This window comes from Puma concolor, chromosome D4 (genome assembly GCF_028749965.1).
Source record: "Puma concolor isolate L17-30 chromosome D4, mPumCon1.1.hap2, whole genome shotgun sequence".
Classification (NCBI taxonomy): Eukaryota; Metazoa; Chordata; class Mammalia; order Carnivora; family Felidae; genus Puma; species Puma concolor.
In genome coordinates, this window is record NC_141679.1 from 75,361,463 (window position 1) to 75,367,462 (window position 6,000).

At 50.5% G+C, this 6,000-nt stretch overlaps 1 protein-coding gene and 1 long non-coding RNA gene across 4 annotated transcripts in view; one reads left to right on the forward strand and one right to left on the reverse strand.

Annotated features, from left to right (window-relative positions):
* TMEM268 (transmembrane protein 268) overlaps positions 1 to 2,570 on the forward strand; it is a 45,355-nt gene extending 42,785 nt beyond the window's left edge. For 2 of the 3 annotated variants that reach the window (XR_015242976.1, XR_015242978.1), the window contains exons 10-12: positions 991 to 1,175; positions 1,465 to 1,619; positions 1,728 to 2,570. The gene's annotated coding sequence lies outside the window, so the exon portion shown is untranslated. The remainder of the gene's footprint in view (positions 1 to 990; positions 1,176 to 1,464; positions 1,620 to 1,727) is intronic. The other variant, XR_015242977.1, reaches the window with a different exon arrangement.
* LOC147575014 (uncharacterized) lies at positions 393 to 4,021 on the reverse strand. Its single transcript, XR_015242979.1, has 4 exons — positions 3,921 to 4,021; positions 2,576 to 2,724; positions 1,893 to 2,025; positions 393 to 504 (listed from the first exon to the last, which is right to left on the reverse strand). It is a non-coding gene; the product is annotated as an uncharacterized LOC147575014 (long non-coding RNA).
* Positions 4,022 to 6,000: the final 1,979 nt, after the last annotated feature.

Here is a 6,000-nt window from a genome sequence, read left to right on the forward strand (position 1 = left end):
TTACAGCATCCATTTATAGCCACCTGTTACACTCACCAGCCTCTCCGAAGCACTTCCTCATTAGGTTGGTTAGGAGTGACCGGGAAGGCTTTAGAAGGATCAAACCACATTTCTCTATAAGCGATGCCGGGTTCTAATTGCTCCACATGCAAGGGAATCTCAGAAGCAGGGCTGGGGGAAGGGACAAGAAGAGGGACCCAGTCCTGTGATGCAACCAAGGACTTTTAATTGGAGGCAGCTCCTCCCGCCGTGGCCAGAGCACCTCTTGCTGGTGGCACAGGGGAGGCTCAGATGGTTTCTTCTCCAGGGGAGTTTCTGAACCCATCTTCATAGCTCCTGCCCACCACCCTATTCGGGAGACGCTCGGGCAGCCGCACAGCATGGGGGCTGCTGACTAGAATGCTCAGGGTCTCCCAATAGTGCAAGTTTTTAGCGCCCAAATATTGGAGAAGTGGTGTGGGTGTCTCTTTTTCAAACCATTTGTGCGAGGATCCGTGTTCAGATCTGAAAGAGTGAAGGAAAAGGTTTGTCCTTGGTAAAGGGTTTGAATTACACATGAATAAACAGTCTTGGTCACATCCCACGTGGGGACTGCTCGTGTTATTAAATGGCTTGAAAACAATTCTGGCTTGAGCTAAAAATAACCCCACACTGGGTCAAGCGATCGAGATTTTCTAGTTTACTTGTTACGTCAGCAAAGCCTTGCTGGTCCTGACCAGAACACATACACAGTTACCGCCTCTGGAGAGCCTTCTCCGTGTTGGGGCCATGTTCTAGGCACTTACGTGTGCCTCCCCAATAACCTGAGAAGTAGGTAATGTACCAACATTATCCCTGTTTTATAAAGAAACAGAGAGAGGTTCGACGACATGCTCAAGCTTAGTAAGTGGTTGAGGCAGAATTTAACGGGTATGTAGGACACAAGCCAGGGATCTTAACTACTATCTGGTATCTAATAAATAATATAGTCATTAGGCTAAATTGTTACAGGCTTGGGTAACTAGTCCCACACCCCCGAAAGGCTTGAAAGAAATCTGAGGTGTGCCAGCAGAGGGTGGCTGGGGAGACTGAAATCCAGAGAGGTGACTCCAATATTCTTGCCAACTACACACACCCATGCCTGGACCTACTGAAGAGCTGTGGCTGGTGCTTCTGGGATATTCTTGGACTATTAGGTGAGTCAACAGTGGAAGAAGGCCCCTCATTGGCCTGGTAGCAGCAACAGAAGATCTTTGACGCCATGTTTTGGTGGGTCATGGGAAGAGGAAAGGGCATTGGGGCATCTGGCCCTGTAGCCTCAATCCCAGAAGCCCATTGTTATTTCAGCGGTGGGTCATACTGGGCCAGCCTCTCCCAACGTATCACACCCCTTCCCCTCCCAAACCTCTCGTAGCTCCCTGTGGCTGGCACGTCCAGGCCCACCTATGTGGGCCTACCTCTGACTAGGTCTTCTTCCATTCAAAGTTCTCTCACCCATGGAAAGACGTTGGAGCCTCTACTCTGCCAGTCTTTACCTGCAGGGGTACCTCGTTGAATCAGCAGATCATCTGATAACACAGCTCCACCTTTCTGTGTGGCTTTGGGCTCATCTGTTCCGGACCTAGGCTCCCATCTGACAGGTAGCGGTTGGGCTGTACCGTGTCTCCAAGGATCAGACTTCCAGGTCTGATGACTCAAGGTTGTGCATCCTTATCTTTCTTATTCCCAAACTTCTTTGTCTTTTCCAGGCCTCTTCCCAGCTCCTGTTCTCATTTCCCTTTCCGTGTGGCCAAAGCCCTACTCTGGGAATTTCCATCATGGCGGCAGTATTGCCTCAGTGCACACTGGGTTCACTCCAGGGCATCGTCCTTGGGCACTGGCTTCCCCCTCTCCCGGCCACCACCGTGTCTCACCTGGATCACTGCGATGGCCTCCTAACTGGTCTCCCTGCTTCTTCCACCCTCGTCTTCATTGGTGTCAGCACAGCAGAATCCTCTTATGATGCAAGTCACATCACGTCACACCTCTGCTTGGAGTCCTGGTGCCCTATCACGCAGAAGAGAAGCCAAAGTCTTTCTCTGGGCATCCCCTGAAAAAAATCTGTAATCTCAGCACTACCTTTGCCCATCCCTCCCCTGCTGTCTCCTCCTGCCCTCCCCTTCACTCTGTTCCAAGCGGACAGAACATGGCTGCCCTTGCCTGCGCTTTCTGCCTGGGATGCTCTTCCCTGGAGATTCAGGGAACTCCTCCCTCCCCTCCTTTAAGGCTTTGTGTGAAGGTCAGCTTTTCTTGTGAGGCATCCCCCCCCCCCCCCCCCACTTAGGCCTCTCCCTCTATTTAATTCTCCCTATTTATTCCCTCTACCACTCAATTCCCAGTTTACAGGACTGTCCCTCCGCCAGTCCTCCCTCTTCCCCATCCCACCTCCTTCTTCTCCATAGCCCTCGTCTCAGAGCACACCCCGGAGTTTGTTTGCAATTTTCCTGCTGTGGAACACACGGAGGCAGGGGGTCAGCCTCTTGGGTTCACTGCTGGGTCCCCAGTGCCGGATGCCAAGCGTGCAGTTAATAAACAGTTGTGGGATGGCTGGACGAACCTGTACTTTGGTTGAACTTTGGTCCTGCGTATGAGCAGATGCTGTCACCGCCCCAGGGGTGAGATGAGCCACTATTCCGGGGACATGAAGGCTGGTGAGACACTGTTGGTGTCTCACTGCTGATGAGACACCGTCAAGCTGACTGATGGCTTTAAGAACAATGGATAGGTTTGCTTTTGACTGCTGATGAGGCCATCTCCCTTCCCCACCCTTTTCAACCCAAACCTATTTCCTTTCCTTTCGTGTCCTATATTCACTTTGGGTCTGGAGTCAGAGTTGGCGAACCGCTTCTCCTCCTGGCCCCTGCCTCCCTTTCTCTACCCATTCAGCCATTCATCAGGGCATTGTGATTCTACCTTGTAAACATCTCCTCCACCTGCCACCCTCCACCCTCCAGCCCCTGCCCTCGGCCACCCCCCTGGCCACAACTTCCCTGCTGGCCCCTGGCTCACTTGCAGGCCCATCTGCCTGCAATCCCATCACCATGCTGTGCCTCAAACCCTCAGCGGCTCCCTGTTGTACTGCTGAAAACTGCTTGATAGTCTGGCCCTGCCAGCTTTGCCAGCCTCATTCCCTCCCAGCCTCGCCTGTTGCCCTCTGGCCGTAGGAGCTGCCAGCAGCGCCCCAAACTTGCTCTCATTGCGTTACCACCATGCGTTTGTGCCAACCGTCTCCCCCACCCCCATGTTCTCACTCCCTCACCCTTCACACTGGAGACTCAGCTCAGGGACTGCTCCTTCCGGGAGGCCATCCCTTACACCTGGGAGGAATTAGGGGCCTCTCTAGTGGTCCCACACTGGGTCATGGCCAGTGCCTGGCATTGCACAGCATCTGCCTAACCCTATCACAGGTGCTTGATAAATATTTGTTGAGCAATATTTCACAGCCTGCCTATGATTTGCCTATGAGAGTCCACTCCATAGTCTGGGTCATTCCAATCTGTGATTTAAAAAATTTGTTCAGCATGTTTTTATTGAGGACCACTGGTGCCAGGCACTAAGTGAGGGATCTGGCAGTGAACATGAATGAGAGATTCCTGGTCTCAAGGAGACAGGGATGGGTCCAATTCACCTTCGGACCCCAGCAGTGGGCACAGGGATTTGCACAGAGTAGGTTCTCTCTCAATGTCACCTGAGTAAATACACAAGCCCTCTCTCTGACTGTTGGGCAACAATGGACACAATATCATCCCTATGCTCTCTTCCACTAACAGGTGTTTTACTCCCTGCTCATAGAAATGGATAGAAACATCCCGATTCTATACTTCCCTCCTTCTCCCCGGTGACTTCAATCTTGGAAATTAACAGGGTAAGAGAGACAGCCACGGTGTCAAGGGCACACTGACCCTCATCGAGCTTCTTGGGCAGGTCCTTGGACATCGCTGAGCTCATTTAGCTTTTCAGATGGTGGAGCTGAGCCCCAGAAAGGTGACTCCCAGGTCTTATGGCCAAGAGGAGCAGCCGGGATTGTAACGCAGTTTTGTCTGGTACCCGAGCCTCTGCTGTCCAGGGCCTCACCCTACAGGCACTTCCAGGGGCAGAGAGATGTTCAGAAACACCTTCTGCTCCTCAGAGAGTTGATGGCAGGTGGTTTTGAAATGGAAGGACCCCCATGAAGCTTGGCAGAGCAGCGCAGAAATTAAGAGCATACATTGTTAGTACTTAGACAACTTGGGATGTAATTCTTGTTGCACCATGATGGGTTATTTAGAGCAACGTAAAGTCTGTGAACCTCAGTTTTTCTGTCTGTAAAATGGGGATGGCAAGACCTACCCCAGAATGTTGTGTGAGGGTTGGGTGGCATAAAGATGTGAGGTGCTTATCGCGGTGTCTGGCACATGGTAAGTGCCTAAAAACGTGATTAAGGGTGATGTAGGAGAGACGCTGGCTGGGGCGAGGTGGATGTGGTGTTTCTTGCACTACCAGTACTCACCTCTAGATGGAGGCAGGAGCCAAAGAAAAAGCCTCTTGGGTTATGCCCAGTGGGCTGTGAGCCTCAGGTCTCCAGTGACCCACAGCACTTGGACCAGAACAAGAAAGACCCAGCGAGGTCAAACAGGAAAGCTTCTGGAGCTGGAGGAGCCCTTAGAGGTCAGTCGGCACAGGTGGGGAGACTGGGGCCCAGAGACAGAAACAGTGGAGTCGAGGCAAATTAGGGGTAATGTCTGCTTCTTATAGCAAAGGTGTCCAGGAGTGATGGCGACATTGTCCCTTTAAGTACAGAAAAAATACTCCGTCCTGCTCTGAGGTCTGACCTTTGAGGCTCACTCACCTGTAACTGGTAGAGAAGAGAGGAGGCTGTGATGTCACAGAACCAGGGAAGCAGAGAATGTTGGGGGTTTGCCTGGACCACGATGTCAGGGAGGAGGGGGGAGGTCTACTGACCCTTTCTCCAGTGGTCTGTCCTTCCCTCTGTGATGATTCCATACTCTCCACCACGCCCATCAGATCGGCTGGGGTGGTTCTGCCTCATGTGTCTCTTATCCTTCTTGGAATAGTATGTTAGCTGGGCATGTTCTTCTCGGGGTTGGAGGGGGAGGTTTCGTAGACACTTAAACTAGTGAGTGAAAATTTGATGAGCAATGGGCTGTTCAGAGTCTCTCCCCAAATGACTTACTCATTCCAAAGGGGAAAATAGTAATTTGCAGTGGAGAAGCCTGGCAGCAAATACCAGCTTAACCAAGTGATCTGATTACTGTCACCAATGGCAGGACCTACCTACATCACGTGTCCCCTCATATGATGCACTGGGGAAGATACAGTGTTGCTTCTCTGGTCTTCCTGCCAAAAAAAAAAAAAAAAAGCAAAATTGGAATTATAAACACAAATTGAGCGACACCTTATAAGACAGTTGTGCCTGTATGCTTCAGAAACGGGAAGCTCATGAAGATAAAGACAGAACCGTTCCAGATTAAAAATACGCTCAAGGGACGTGACAATGACGTGTGACTCGCGATGTCGGATTCGATCCTGCACTTGGCAAGAAAGCAGCTGGAAGACATTTTCGGGACAATTGATGATACTAGTGTATCAATATTGAGTTTCTTGTTTCTAGTAACTGTCCTGAAGTTACCTAAGAGAACATCCTTGTTCTTAGGAAACACAACAGGGAGGTGTTCAGGAATAACGGGATTTCTGTCAGATGGCTCAGAAAACACAGGGAGAGAGAGAGAAAAGAAATGACAGAGCAAATGGTGGAGGTGTACACAATTGTTGAGTCTGGGTAAAAGGTAACTAGGAGTTCTTTGTTCTGCAACTTTCAGTAAGTTCAAGATGGTTTCAAAATGAAAAAAAAAAAAAAAGCTACCCATAAGGTTTAAGTTTTTTGTTTTAGGTTAGGGAGACAGGATAATACATATAAAACCAGTGAGGCATTTGGAAGATGCTCCCCGTAAGGAGGAGCGGAAAAGAGGAGAGATACAGTCC